Source organism: Leucopleurus acutus (assembly GCF_964270905.1).
Source record: "Leucopleurus acutus genome assembly, chromosome: 2".
Classification (NCBI taxonomy): Eukaryota; Metazoa; Chordata; class Mammalia; order Artiodactyla; family Delphinidae; genus Leucopleurus; species Leucopleurus acutus.
In genome coordinates, this window is record NC_139143.1 from 54793915 (window position 1) to 54806802 (window position 12888).

At 38.9% G+C, this 12888-nt stretch overlaps 1 protein-coding gene across 1 annotated transcript in view; it reads left to right on the forward strand.

The window, feature by feature from the left end:
• Nucleotides 1–609: 609 nt before the first annotated feature.
• NMNAT2 (nicotinamide nucleotide adenylyltransferase 2) overlaps nt 610–12888 on the forward strand; it is a gene marked incomplete at its 3' end in the record, with an annotated part of 193365 nt that continues 181086 nt past the window's right edge. Inside the window, exons 1-4 of the mRNA XM_082833824.1 lie at nt 610–883; nt 1438–1505; nt 2112–2244; nt 3482–3565. The remainder of the gene's footprint in view (nt 884–1437; nt 1506–2111; nt 2245–3481; nt 3566–12888) is intronic.

A 12888-nucleotide genomic window follows, 5' to 3' on the forward strand; every position in this document is an offset into this window, starting at 1 on the left:
AGCTAAGGACCCCCTCCTCTTTTCTGTGGCCCCACCCCCTGCACGCAGGGAGGCTGTTGGAGGGGATAGGGTGGAGCCCAGGGATGAAGAGAAAAGAAACCAATCGGATTGGACAAGCAGCTGCAAAGGCAACTGGAGGCTGTAGTTGTATTGTCATAGTAACCAATGTGTGCAGACAGAATGACCCTCCCTTGGCGAGTGGATTCCCCGGAAAGTGCCCAGGGTTCCCCCTGGCTTCCCTTCCATCTAAAGGCCTCCCCCAGGTTGGGAATCCGGGTAGTTCTCCTGAGCGGAGAAGTTCATTTTCTCCTCCCTTTCCCTTTCCCGCAGCAATGGGGGAGACCCCGAGGCATTCACCATGGGCTTTTCCACCCGCCTGCGGGCGGGAACCACCTTCATAGTTTTCCACTCTGTGCCGGGCTTGGGGAGGGCTGGGCCTACGCAGAAGATGCTGGGCCTGAAGGCTGGTGGGCGGCGGGCTGGAGCAGGCTAGGCGAGGCGGCGGCGCTAGGCTGCGAGGCGGGCGAGGGGTTTCCCCACAACCGCCCCCGGCACTGGGAGGCGGGGTCCCGCCAGGACGGGGTCCCTGAGGGAGGAGAACGGCACACGACTGCCGAGATCCCTTTTCTGCTGACGGGGACATACGACTCTCCCCGGCGGGTCGACCCCTTACTGAAATCCCCCAAACCCCACCCCACACACAGTCTCGGCGACCTAGCCTCCTGCGAGCCCCCCACGCGGCCTTCACTAGCCACCTCCTGCCGCGAGGAGGCCAGCGTGAGAGTGGGAACTCATCTTGGAAGGCTAACAAGTGATTTTTCAGCGCTTAGGGGACGTGGCGAGATGCTCACGACCGCCATCCCTCTGAGAGGCACCCCCCAGTGTGAGTCCCCCTTTCTTATCAAAAACAGACCTCCGAGTTCCTTTCTCCTTTGCAAACTTCCTCCTTCTCTCAGGCGTTTGTAGTATTTTAGAACTTGTCACTATGTATCTTTTGGGTTGGAGAGGAAAACATTGGGTAAAATAGTATCAAGAAAAACCTAGATACTTGAGCGAAGTTCCTATGAAAGGCTTCTAGGAAAAGGATTTTCATTCTTAGAACAAATCTTTTTGAATGTTTATTATGTGTATTTTGTCTCATGTTTGAGGCTAAAAAAGCAGAATAACGTAAATGGGCTCAATAATAATGAGTGTGTGAAAAGTAGCTGGAGAAGTCGTGTTAGTGGTTTGAAAGAATTATTTGACATTTTACAAATTATATTTTCCATTCGTATTGTGGAGGTGTTTAAACAGCTGTCCCAAAGTACTTTAGGATGTATAACGGTATAAACCCCTCCAGGAATGCAGCCCTCACTGGACAGTTAAAATCATAATTTTAATGGGCTATTTTGGTTTGGCTCGGTCGGGGTACCTGGTTCCTTTTGTCTTTCATGCTAGGTGAAAAGGCGCTATCAAAATCCTTCTCTGAGACCGCACCTATTAAAAGACTGGGCCAACGTCTATGGGTAGGTTTGGAGGAAATGAAAGTACAAGCTACTTTGAAACAAATCCCAAGGACAGATTATCATTAACGACATAGAAACTGAACTATGCCCCTCGTGCTGCATGCGCCTACTGTGATGCAGTGTGACACGCGGTGATTGCAGCTGTACATTGCCCCGTGTCGTCCCTCCACCCACCGAGGGGCCGCCCACTCATGGGAAAGAGAGCCACCTAGTGAAAGATTGTTCTCATCTCTGGTTTAGGATCTGGCTTTTCTTCAACCCTGAGAGCCCAAAGATGGAGATTATGACTACATATTACCTAAAATACCTTAGATTTTCTTCCTGAAATTTATTGGTTAGATTTTTTTAAAAGATCTTAAACAGAATAAAAGTTTATGTTGTGTGAAATAACCACCCCCTTAGTAATCATCCTAATAACACTTTTTATGTCTGTGCCTTATATCTCCAATCAACAGTATATGAGCATATATCATGTCCCGCCTGACGATCTAGAAAACTATTAGTACCTTCTCATTTTGGAGATAAGGAAACTGGGGTTGGAAAAAATGAATCCTTTTGTTGTGTTGTTTGTTTGATAAACATTACTGAGCATTTATTATATTTCAGACACTGTCCAGGTTACTATGCATACTACCATGGAAGAGACATGGTCCCTGTCTTGGAGGAACCCACCTTCTGGTAGAGATACCAGAGAATAGAGACATGATTTGGATGCAATACTATGGGTGCAAAAATTAAGGTAAGAACAAAGTGCTTTAAGTGCACAGATGAAGGTCAGACATATGAGCCATCTTTATATTTTATAGCAGCTTTCCTAATAATGTTTCAAGGTTCTTCAATAACTTTAGTGTCCCTACAAACTAGATAGAATAGTAACATTTAATTTTACAGATTGTAAAACATTGATGCCCATCTTGAAAATACCTTTAAAAAATCAATAGGATTAAAAAAAAAATCAATAGGATTCAGGAGAATTATGACCCCCAATTTACATATTGCTTAATGTACATTTTCTAATCTCATCTCTTTCTACTAGAACCCATCAACAGATTTGTAAAATACAAGCACCTTTCTGCAATATTATTCACCTTTTCCCCCCTACAGATAAAGATTACATCTAAACCAAAAGAAATTATAGATGAGAAGCTGTTTCATTTTGTTTAATCCTACATAATCTTAAATTTTTCAGTTTATGCCAAAGTGATTTTATTGAAAGACCATAAGCTAGGAGACCTGAGTGTGCATCCCAATTCTGCCATCTCAGTCTCTGAAGTTCAGTTTCTTCCTTGACCAAAATGGAAACATTACCTATTACAGGCTTCCTGTGAACTTTAATGATAATATAGGTGACTGACTATATGAGTGCCTGACATACAACGCTGGTACTTGATGAACGTCAATTTATTTTTTGCCCTCTGCTCTTATATCAAGCTAAAACTAATAATTTAGAACTACTGCAGCATAAAATTATTTTTTTAAATAATAGTTTATCTAATCTTTGTAATACTCATAAATCTGACCGCATACACAAATTTATTCTTATTCAGTGCTGAAAGATAGATTCTTTATCCATGACACTGAATACAGAAAAGAACACAATATCAGGACATTGTGAGTCAGATTCCAGAAGGTTGAAACTTTTAAAAAACCTTTTATCACTAAAAGCAGCCTAATATAACCACATTTCTGCCCAAGTAAACAGAGTGGCCAGTTTTCAACCTGGCACCAAGTACTTGCCGAGAAGCTACTCTTAACATTGCTATCAAATTTACCCAGAGCTTTGGTAGCCTAATAATTAATACATAGTAAACCTGCTCCCTTTTTATAATAATACACATCTCACCTGTTCCATGAAACCTTAACAAGCACTAATTTATTTTAATATTTAACCTACATATTCTGATTGTTTCCCAGTCATGTGTACAGTAGGTACTTAATGTGTTTCTATTTTGATGAGAATGCTTTGTCAATTGCAGTACTGAAGGACACAATGTATATGAAGCTGGCCCATGTTCTCCTCATTACTACACTTCAGGTGTGGAGCTAAGTGATTGAATCAAGTAAGTAATTCGTTCTCTTCAAATAGTGAGACAGATACAAATTGACATTAAACTCAGGTCTCCTGTTGCTCAAGATTTCTCAGACCTTAGTCTGAGAAAATCTAAAGTCTTAGTCAGCAGCCTTTCTCAAACAGTTCACCAAGTGTGAATTTATTCATTCATTTCTAAGAAGGAGTCACTGAGCCTCCTCCAGAACGGTCAGGAAGCATTGCAGTCCAAGATTTAAGAGAAGAAACTTCTGGTTTGGGAGACAGTGAGGTGACAGAGAATGGTAGTCAGAGCTAGCTAGCTCTCCTCCACTCTCCTAATATTTACTAATGGAAATCTTATTAATCTTCAAGAATTTCTCTCAACTCCCAGTAAGAAAATACCTCTGGGAAAGAACCACACCTTAAAATCCTATCTACTAATTTAATGAATGCAGGCCATCTGAAGAAGACAAAAAGAAATGCCCATAGGGAAGACCAAAGAGTATTAAAAAAGAAAATTAAAACCTTAGCCTCTTACACTTTATATTGTCCAAAGGCCTTGGTGTTCATGGATCTCTTTACTACTCCAAGCACAGTACTACTGAAACCATCTTGGGGTCCATAGTCTAAAATCAATGTATTTCATGTCAAAATCTGTTGTATCACCCAGAAGCTGCCATTTTTTTTTCTTAGAACACACCACTAAAAGAAAAAAAAAAATCTTTCCCTATTATATAGTCTCTCCTTTCCTAATTTCTGCAGGGGAGACAACTATTTTTGAGCACAGAGAATGTGATACTGGTATTGTCGTAAATCTGCTCTTCTTCAAAACCATAAGAAACCACACGTGGGCACACACGCTCATACACACATGCATGCCTTCCTCCTTTCCCTGCCTTTATTATTTTACCACTTCTATTTTCAGTTCAAGTTAAAATGTGATATAGATGAAAAGCAAAGAAACTCAGGACATACGTTTCAAAGCTTACTTGGGTACTTACATGTACCCAAGTCCTGTTCTGCTTTGCTTAACTATCCTAGGGTCTTTTCTATTCACAGAAAAATTCGACATATTATAAACCTAGATAGTTTGTCCTGCATTTATAAAAATTCTTACTATTATTGGACTACTAGATATGAGAGCATATTCCAGAGCAAATTAGTGAATTAATATATTCTTATAGTCTACATTTTAGCTATTTTACGCTTAAAAATTTTTTTAATTCCTGGCTTGAATTTTCCATTGGCTTTCCACTGCCCTCAGAATAAAGTCCCCAATCCTTAGGGTGACTTATGTGATCTGGTCCTTGCCTGCCTCTTTAACGTTTCCTGAAGTCAGCACTCTAGCCACAGTGACCTTCTCTCAGGTCCTTGAATGGGTGGTGTTCTTTTCTTCTCAGAGCCTTTACACAAGCTGTTCCCTTATCTAGATAACTCTTCTTCCTTCTTATGCTTCAAGCCTAAACTTGAACTTCTCTGGAAAAATCTTCTCTGCCCCACCTCCCATCAAGCTAGGCTACACCTATTTCATAGCTACACCTATTTCATATTCCCATAGCACCCTATTTCATAGCTACACCTATTTCATATTCCCATAGCACCCTGCCCATCTTCTTCATGGCATTTGTCATATTTGTTTACACATATTCCCATAGCACACCTATTTGTTTACACATATTCCCATAGCACACCTATTTCATAGCTACACCTATTTCATATTCCCATAGCACCCTGCCCATCTTCTTCATGGCGTTTGTCATATTTGTAATTATTCAGTGTCTGTTCCCTCCAGTTGGCTGTAAGCTCTGTAGTGCAAACACTGTACCTGTTTTGCTCACTACTGTATTATCACTCCACTACCAGGGTTGCTGATACAAGGGTGCTCAATAGATGTTTGTTGAATCAATTAATCTTGGGAAAAAAAGTAGAAATTTGGACCACGACTTTCATATAAATGCTTAAAATTTCTGAAGACCTTCCTATGGAATATAGAGGTCATTACTAAGCAATAAGAAAAGAACTTCAACCCATCCGAGGAATCTATTATATTTAACATGATGAAAGTTTTAATTAGATGAAATTTACTTAGGCAATGAGTAAAGAGCACACATAAGATTATGGGTAACTCATCAATTATCTCACCACAAAGTCTCATACTTCAATGTAGGAAAAAAGTCTTCAGTGTCCAAGTCACTTTTATTTAACCTTTATGTTTTCTAATTTGGGAATAGGAGAAGCAGTTAACTCCTCAGTATGTGGCAAAAGAAAAAACAGTGCTGGGGAAGATGGCAAGAGAGAAGACAGTTTATCAGCTAGGTTGGAAAATAGGATAGAAAAATTAGATTTAAAAATTCAGAGGGTTCTTCCCTGGTGGTGCAGTGGTTGAGAGTCCGCCTGCCGATGCAGGGGACCACGGGTTCGTGCCTCGGTCCGGGAAGATCCCACATGCCGCGGAGCGGCTGGGCCCGTGAGCCATGGCCGCTGAGCCTGCGCGTCCGGAGCCTGTGCTCCGCAACGGGAGAGGCCACAACAGTGAGAGGCCCGCGTACTGCCAAAAAAAAAGAAAGAAAGAAAATTGGATTAGAGTGTAGAATGGAAAGCTCAGTGATCTTTGTGTTTCTCACCAGAAAAGTGTTTATAAATTCTGGCCTTATTATTGTTTTTTTTTTCTCCTGTAATGGGATAGTGCTAAATAAATTTAATGTAAGTTTCTTAAAGAAAGGGCCATTTGCAGTTTCAAAGTAAATGAGATATTTAAGTTATATTTCTGGAGGCAGGCATGTTCTCCAAGTTCAATTAGATAATGTGTATAACATACCTAGGCTGTGCCAGGCACTTAGTAGGCAGTCAACAGGTGGTGTTGCTCTTGTTATGCATGTAAGGTAAATTAGAGCTTCCCACACTCAGCTTCACACTCTAATTAATGTAGATTAAACTGGTTTTTTTAAATAAAACACAGAATGTTGTAAAATTGCATTTGGAGAGAGAGGTACACAGCATGCTGCCTTAAAACTGTATGACTAGTTGTATCACGTGACCAAGTATAAACTGCCAAGAGAGAAAACAGCTTTCATCTACTTACAGAGAATGTCTCAGTTCACTAGGAGTTTTATACTTGGATGAGATGAGATCCAAGGTCTGGCAAAACTGAAGAAGATAAGGAGGCTCATGAGGAGTGAAACCACCTGCTTGTGCGTTCCCTGCCCTCTTTCAAACAGACATTTCTGGCAGACTCTCTGGCTCACTCTCTCTCATTGTCTTGCTGTCTCAACCACTGTCTGCAAGCTTTCCTTTATGGTCCCCAAGGTGATCCAATCCTTTGTCCAAGAGGATGTGCATGGTTTTAGTTCTTTAATAATAGCCCTATGGTAAACCTATAAGGCATGCCAACTATTGGGATGCCAACACTTCCAAAATGTAGGTGGCAGTGGCCTGGATGTTACAGAAGGTAATTAGTTTGTAGAAAGCAAAGTTGAAAATTACTTTTCTGTAAGTATTTGTGGGACAGCTAAATTGTAGCATTAAAGCACAATAGGAATTTTAGGTAAAGAGTTTAGGGTCTATAAGGGATGTTCAAGTGATGATCAATTCCTATCTTTCTCTGCTCTTTCAAGACAAATCTAAATCTAAATCAATCCTTTACTTCTGGGAACCTTAATCTGGTTGTATCCTGATACCAAGGAGAAAGCTTGATGAGTTATGGATCTTCTAGAATTTTAGTATTCATTTACTCACTTTTTCATTCACTCAATCATCAAGAATATATTGCGAATTTTCTATGTATTGGGTCACATGCTAATCACTGGTGTGCAAATGGTGAACCATACAGTCTTGCTCTCAGGGCTTAAAGCTTAGAGGAGAATTAAGGGACAGTTATACCATAGAGTGATAAAGCTGTTAGAGGTCTTTGGAACCATTCCACCTGGAGATCAAGTGAAGACATGCAATCGGATAATCCACTTAAGTGTCCTGGTCAACTGCAAAGTCCTTTAGAATGAGATTTTGCAGAGTTAACTTCTTCAAATTCTATTTCCCAGCAGCAAAAGAAATATATATAGTTCAACCGCCAGAAAAGTGATGGAAAACCATAGCTGAAAGTATTCTAGACTAATATATGCCTGAAAGATACAAACTATGTAACTCTATGTCATAGTTATATTTAAGTTAATATAACTTGTATAAGTTCTATACTGCAGTATATATAAAGTATAACTCTGACATAGAATTGCATAGAAAATGGGCAGAAATACAATATAATACTAAGAGCAGTTGTTTTTGTGAGGCAAATTATTTGTGGGTGGCTTTTATTTCTTATATTTTTCAACATCTCCCACCAACCAAAAAGCTAAGTAGATTTCACTGTTTTGGCGGTTGCTGTGGTTGTTGGGAATTTCATTGTTTGTCATTGTTTTTAAAGAATACCTGAACTATCTGCCAAGTTACAGAAGCCTGAGAGCAACATTGGAAACTGAATAGGAGAAAGATCAAAAATAGATGTAATAGCTTTTCACATACTGGTGATTGAAAAAAAAAGACTTCATCAGAGACAATTCCTAAGGCATTTCCTATGGCTCACTCTAACACAATATCAGGTACTGATTCTTTTGTACAAAAGCTCATGAGAGTGATCATCTTTGAATACATCATTACTGACCTTCTTTGGCAATTTTGGATCTACTGGGAACCATCATAGCCTGAGAAGGATGAAATGCCCTAGATGGGATTCACAAAAGAATCACTTTATGTAATAAAAGTCTAAAATCAAACCTTTACTTAACCTTTTTGCCTTCTCTTACCTTTATAATTCTCTTCTCCTCGTCCCTCAACTTTAGGTCACACCTGACCCCTCCCAGTTGTATAACAGCCTGTATTTCCTCCTTTCTCTGGAATGTGACCAGTCAGGAAACTCAACACTTGCTTTTTTTTTTTCCTATTTATGGGTAAGAAAGAAAAAGAGAGGCAGGAAAACTGAATTGAGAAAGAAGAAAGAGCAGGGAAAGAGAAAAAGAAAACTATAAAGTCTGGAGGAAGAGAAAGAAGAGATGCATGAGCAAAGAAGCACACTGCCTGGTGGTAGTAATAGTTGTGTTTATATATATATATATATATATTTTTTTTTTTTTTTTTTTTTTTCCCGTGCGCAGGCCTCTCACTGTTGTGGCCTCTCCCGTTGCGGAGCACAGGCTCCGGACGCGCAGGCTCAGCGGCCATGGCTCACGGGCCCAGCCGCTCTGGGGCATGTGGGATCTTCCCAGACCAGGGCACGAACCCGTGTCCCCTGCATCGGCAGGCAGACTCTCAACCACTGCGCCACCAGGGAAACCTAGTAATAGTTGTTAGACACTTATCTATTAGAACCTACTTTCCGTGAGAGACGCTAAGAAATGACTAGATCCCCAGTCTGAATTAAAAACAAGAAAGGGACTTGGCGACCTCTGAAATATACTTTCAGACTCAGTAATCTCTATCTGCTGAATAGGACATCCCTGGTTCTTGTTGACTGGCAAGTTCGAGATGATTCCCTTTAATGATCCAGTTCAAAAAGGCTGATATAGACCATGAGAAACTTTGTATTGCCATTTTAAAAGCTGATATTCTCCAAAACAAAATATATCATATGAATTTGACCCTTGGGTACCATGCGAGTGTTACCCTTCTCTTACCTCTTACCCATATGATAAGAGTGAAAACACCAATTTAAAACAAATCATTACAAAGCAGTGCAGTCCAGACAGCTGTTAAACTGCTAGACACTCTGCAGAAAATCCTCTTTTACCCCTTAGGTGATTTTGAGATCACTAGGAACCTTCTAACTAAATCTAACAATCTAACAATTGTAAGTTTTTATTCTTTTAAACTTTCTGTTCTATTGGGTAATACTAATATGTTTCCTTTACCAAAAATGTTTTTACCTTGAATCCAATGACATTTTAATTTTTTTTATTCTACTACCTTAACCTCATCTTTAATTCATTATGCTGCTATCGCTCTAGTGGTATGTAATAAATACTTGGCTATAAATATGCCATAAATGGAAATATAATGGCAGAACTTGGTCATTTATTGGCTGTGAGAGAGGGAGGGGAAGAAATCAAGGAGACTTCCAGGTTTCTGCTTGGGAAACTGAATGAAAATAGAAAACATAAGAGAAGAAATAGTTTGGAGAGATGAATGGATGTGGAGATAATGATTTTGTTGTGGACATGTTGAACTGTAGTTGTCTGGAGTTGAGAGATCTTGAGGATCTGGAGAACTTGAGAGAAATTTCAGCTAGAGTTGTGAATTTGGGAGTCATCAGCATGTAGATGGTAACTAAAGATGCTTGAGTGGTTTCAGAAAGCTTGCCTATAAAATGAGAGAGCTAGGAGAGGTTTTGTCTTACGAAGAGGTGAGAGCCTTCAGCAGAAAAGATCCAGGATAGAAGAATAAAAGATAAGAGAGGCTGAGTAGTTAGGAATATGGTTTCTGAGGAAATGGGAAGAGATAGACTTTCAGGACACACCAGCAGAGATGGAAATCTCTTTTCCGGTAGAATAATAATGAGATGGTAAATTGTGGAGTTTCTCCCCCCACCCCCAATATTTTCTTTTATCCCTTGCCCTTTAGGATTTTAAAACTTCAGGTTACAAAGTCACATAGGCTCTGAAGAATTCAGGACAAAGACTGATGATTTAAGGGTAAGGCTTTCAGCAGCAGAATATATTAAAAGTTCCTCAAATTCATGAACACAGAAAATCAGAGAGGAGAGAAAGAAACAAAGGGACTTTGTGCTCTGCCTCCCATCCTTCGCCAGAAGCCTGAGGAGATTTATAGAGATTCTTAATAGGTTTCTGGCATTTGAGAACAGAAGCAACCTCAATCCCTATTACTGAGTAAAGCCAAAGAAGGTAGCAAGACCACAGAGTTCCTCGCATCCAGAAAGGCAGAGGAAAATAGTCAAAATGGTATTGTGAGCTAAGCTTTGAATTTCCACATCTTCTCCAAGAACTCCAATCACAAAATCTTTTTTTTTTTTTTAATTAAGAGATGTCTCTGGGTTCATTCACAAGATAATCATCTCTAGGTAACAGAAATGAAAAAGCAGCACCACTTGGTTAGTAAAGCTAGAGCTGTGACCCTGATGGTCTTCTGGGTCTGGAAGCAAGTAGAAGTTGGCTAGGAGTTTGAATTCCTCAGAGCAGTGGGGATCAACAGCACCCCATACAGGGTGTGGCACATTAGGCAGGCTCACTGTGAAACTGGGATTTGGGAAAAGCTTCCAAATGATTTCCACCCTGACCTAGAGTTTAAAAAACAAAATAAATAAACAAACAAAGCCCCTACCTATCTGTGGGGGTGGAAGGAAGAATAGAAATCAGTGCACACAGGACTTATGCCAGTCTGCTTTCCTGCCTAGAGGACAGATCTGTTATCTTCCCCAATATCCCTGAGGGTCAGGAGTCCTGTGACACCTAGTTCTGGACTAGGGGGTCTCCGCATCTACATGGAGGCTACACTAAAACAGCAAATGGAGTGGAATAGGTAGAAAGATAAAGCTACCATTTAAGATGAGCTGCAAATTACAATTCACACACAAGGCAAGTTAATGCTAAAAACATTAACCAACCTCTCAACTTAGTTTTGTTTAATTGATCTGTGAGTTTCTAATAAAATTATATTAAAACTTCCCAATATTATTGTTGATCTACTTTTTTTTCTTATAATTCGTTACTTTTTGTTTAATTTCATGGTTATACGGTTAGCTGGATAGAACTTCTTGGTGATTTTTAAATTTTTATCATTTTTAATATAATTTTAATCATTATGTAATGTCTTTTTATCCTTATCAATACTTGCTTTAAGCAGTTATTTTATCTGATACTCGTATTCTACTATAACTTTTTTTTTGGTTAGCATTTGCTTGCTATAACTTTTTACTTTATTTTCAACCTTTCTATGCTATTTTATTATTGGCACATCTTTTGTAAACAGCAGGTAGCTGGGTTTTCTTTTTTTATTCCTGACAGTCTCTGTTGTTTAACTGGAAAGTTCAATTCATATGAGTATGATCTATTTAAAATTACCTCTACCATCTCTACCATTTACTTTTGATTTTCTGTTTACAATGCTTTCTCCTTGTTTTGTTTGCTTACCTTAACTGCTTTTGTTGAATTGATAACTTTTCAAATTCTCTTACTTTTACCTCTGCTAATTTGGAAACTATAGATTATATTTTGCCTATGCCATAAGCAGCTACTCTTAAATTTTTAAATGTATACTTAACTATTTATTTTCCTAACAATTTATAGTTTTTAAAATACAACTATCCTTCTGCCCCAACAAGGCTGTGTTTTAGCTACCAAATGTATTGAGCAGTTATTGCTATCTAGAATTTTAGTTCCATATTTATTAGAACATAACATAAAAGTTACTATACAATCAATGTATAATTAGATTTATCAATCTAATTTATCAATTTTTGTGTTTACCACTTGTTTCTTTAATACCACATTTTCATTGTGAACTCACTTTTCTTTTTGCTGCAATACATCATTTAGTAATTCATTCAATAAAAATTTATGGTTGGTAAACTCAGGCTTTTTTTTTTTTTTTGTAAACTCAGGTTTGAAAGCAAAGTTTTCTATTTCACCATTATTCTTGAATTATAGCTTAGCCAGGTATAGAAATCTATGTTGCCAGTTATTTTCCCCTCAGTGCTTTGGAATTATTACCATGTTGACCTCTGGTATCCTTTGTTGGCGATGAGAATTCTGTTGTCTTAATTATGATTCTTTTACGGATAATCTGTGTTTTCTCTTTGGTGGCTTTTGAAATTTTCTCTTTATTCTCAGTGTAAGGCATCTTCATTACAGTGCATCTAGATATGAATTTCTTTTCTTTTTAAATTCTTTTTTGTACTTAATAACTGCTTTTCTTTCAAAAACTTTAGAAAATTCTTAGTATCATCTCTCCAAATATGACTTCCGCCATACCGTTTATTCTCTTCCTAAAACTACTAATTAGGTGCATCCTTCATGTATTCTATGTATTGCTGTGTAACAAACCACTCCAGAACATAGTGACATGAAACAATAACCATTTTATTAACCTCCAATATTCTGTATGATAGGAATTTGGATAGGTACTTCAGGGAGAGCTTGACTCTGCTTCATGATGTCCAGGGTGTCAAATGAGAAGACTTGAACAGCTGGTGGTCACTTGAATGGCTGTTCTTTTTTTCATTCACATGTCTAGACTACAATGACAAAGGTAGACTGGAGTACCTACACATGCCTTCTCCATGTGCTTTGGGTTTCCTCACACTGTAGTGGCCTCATGGTAATCATACTACTTCCATGGCAGCTCAGGGCTCCA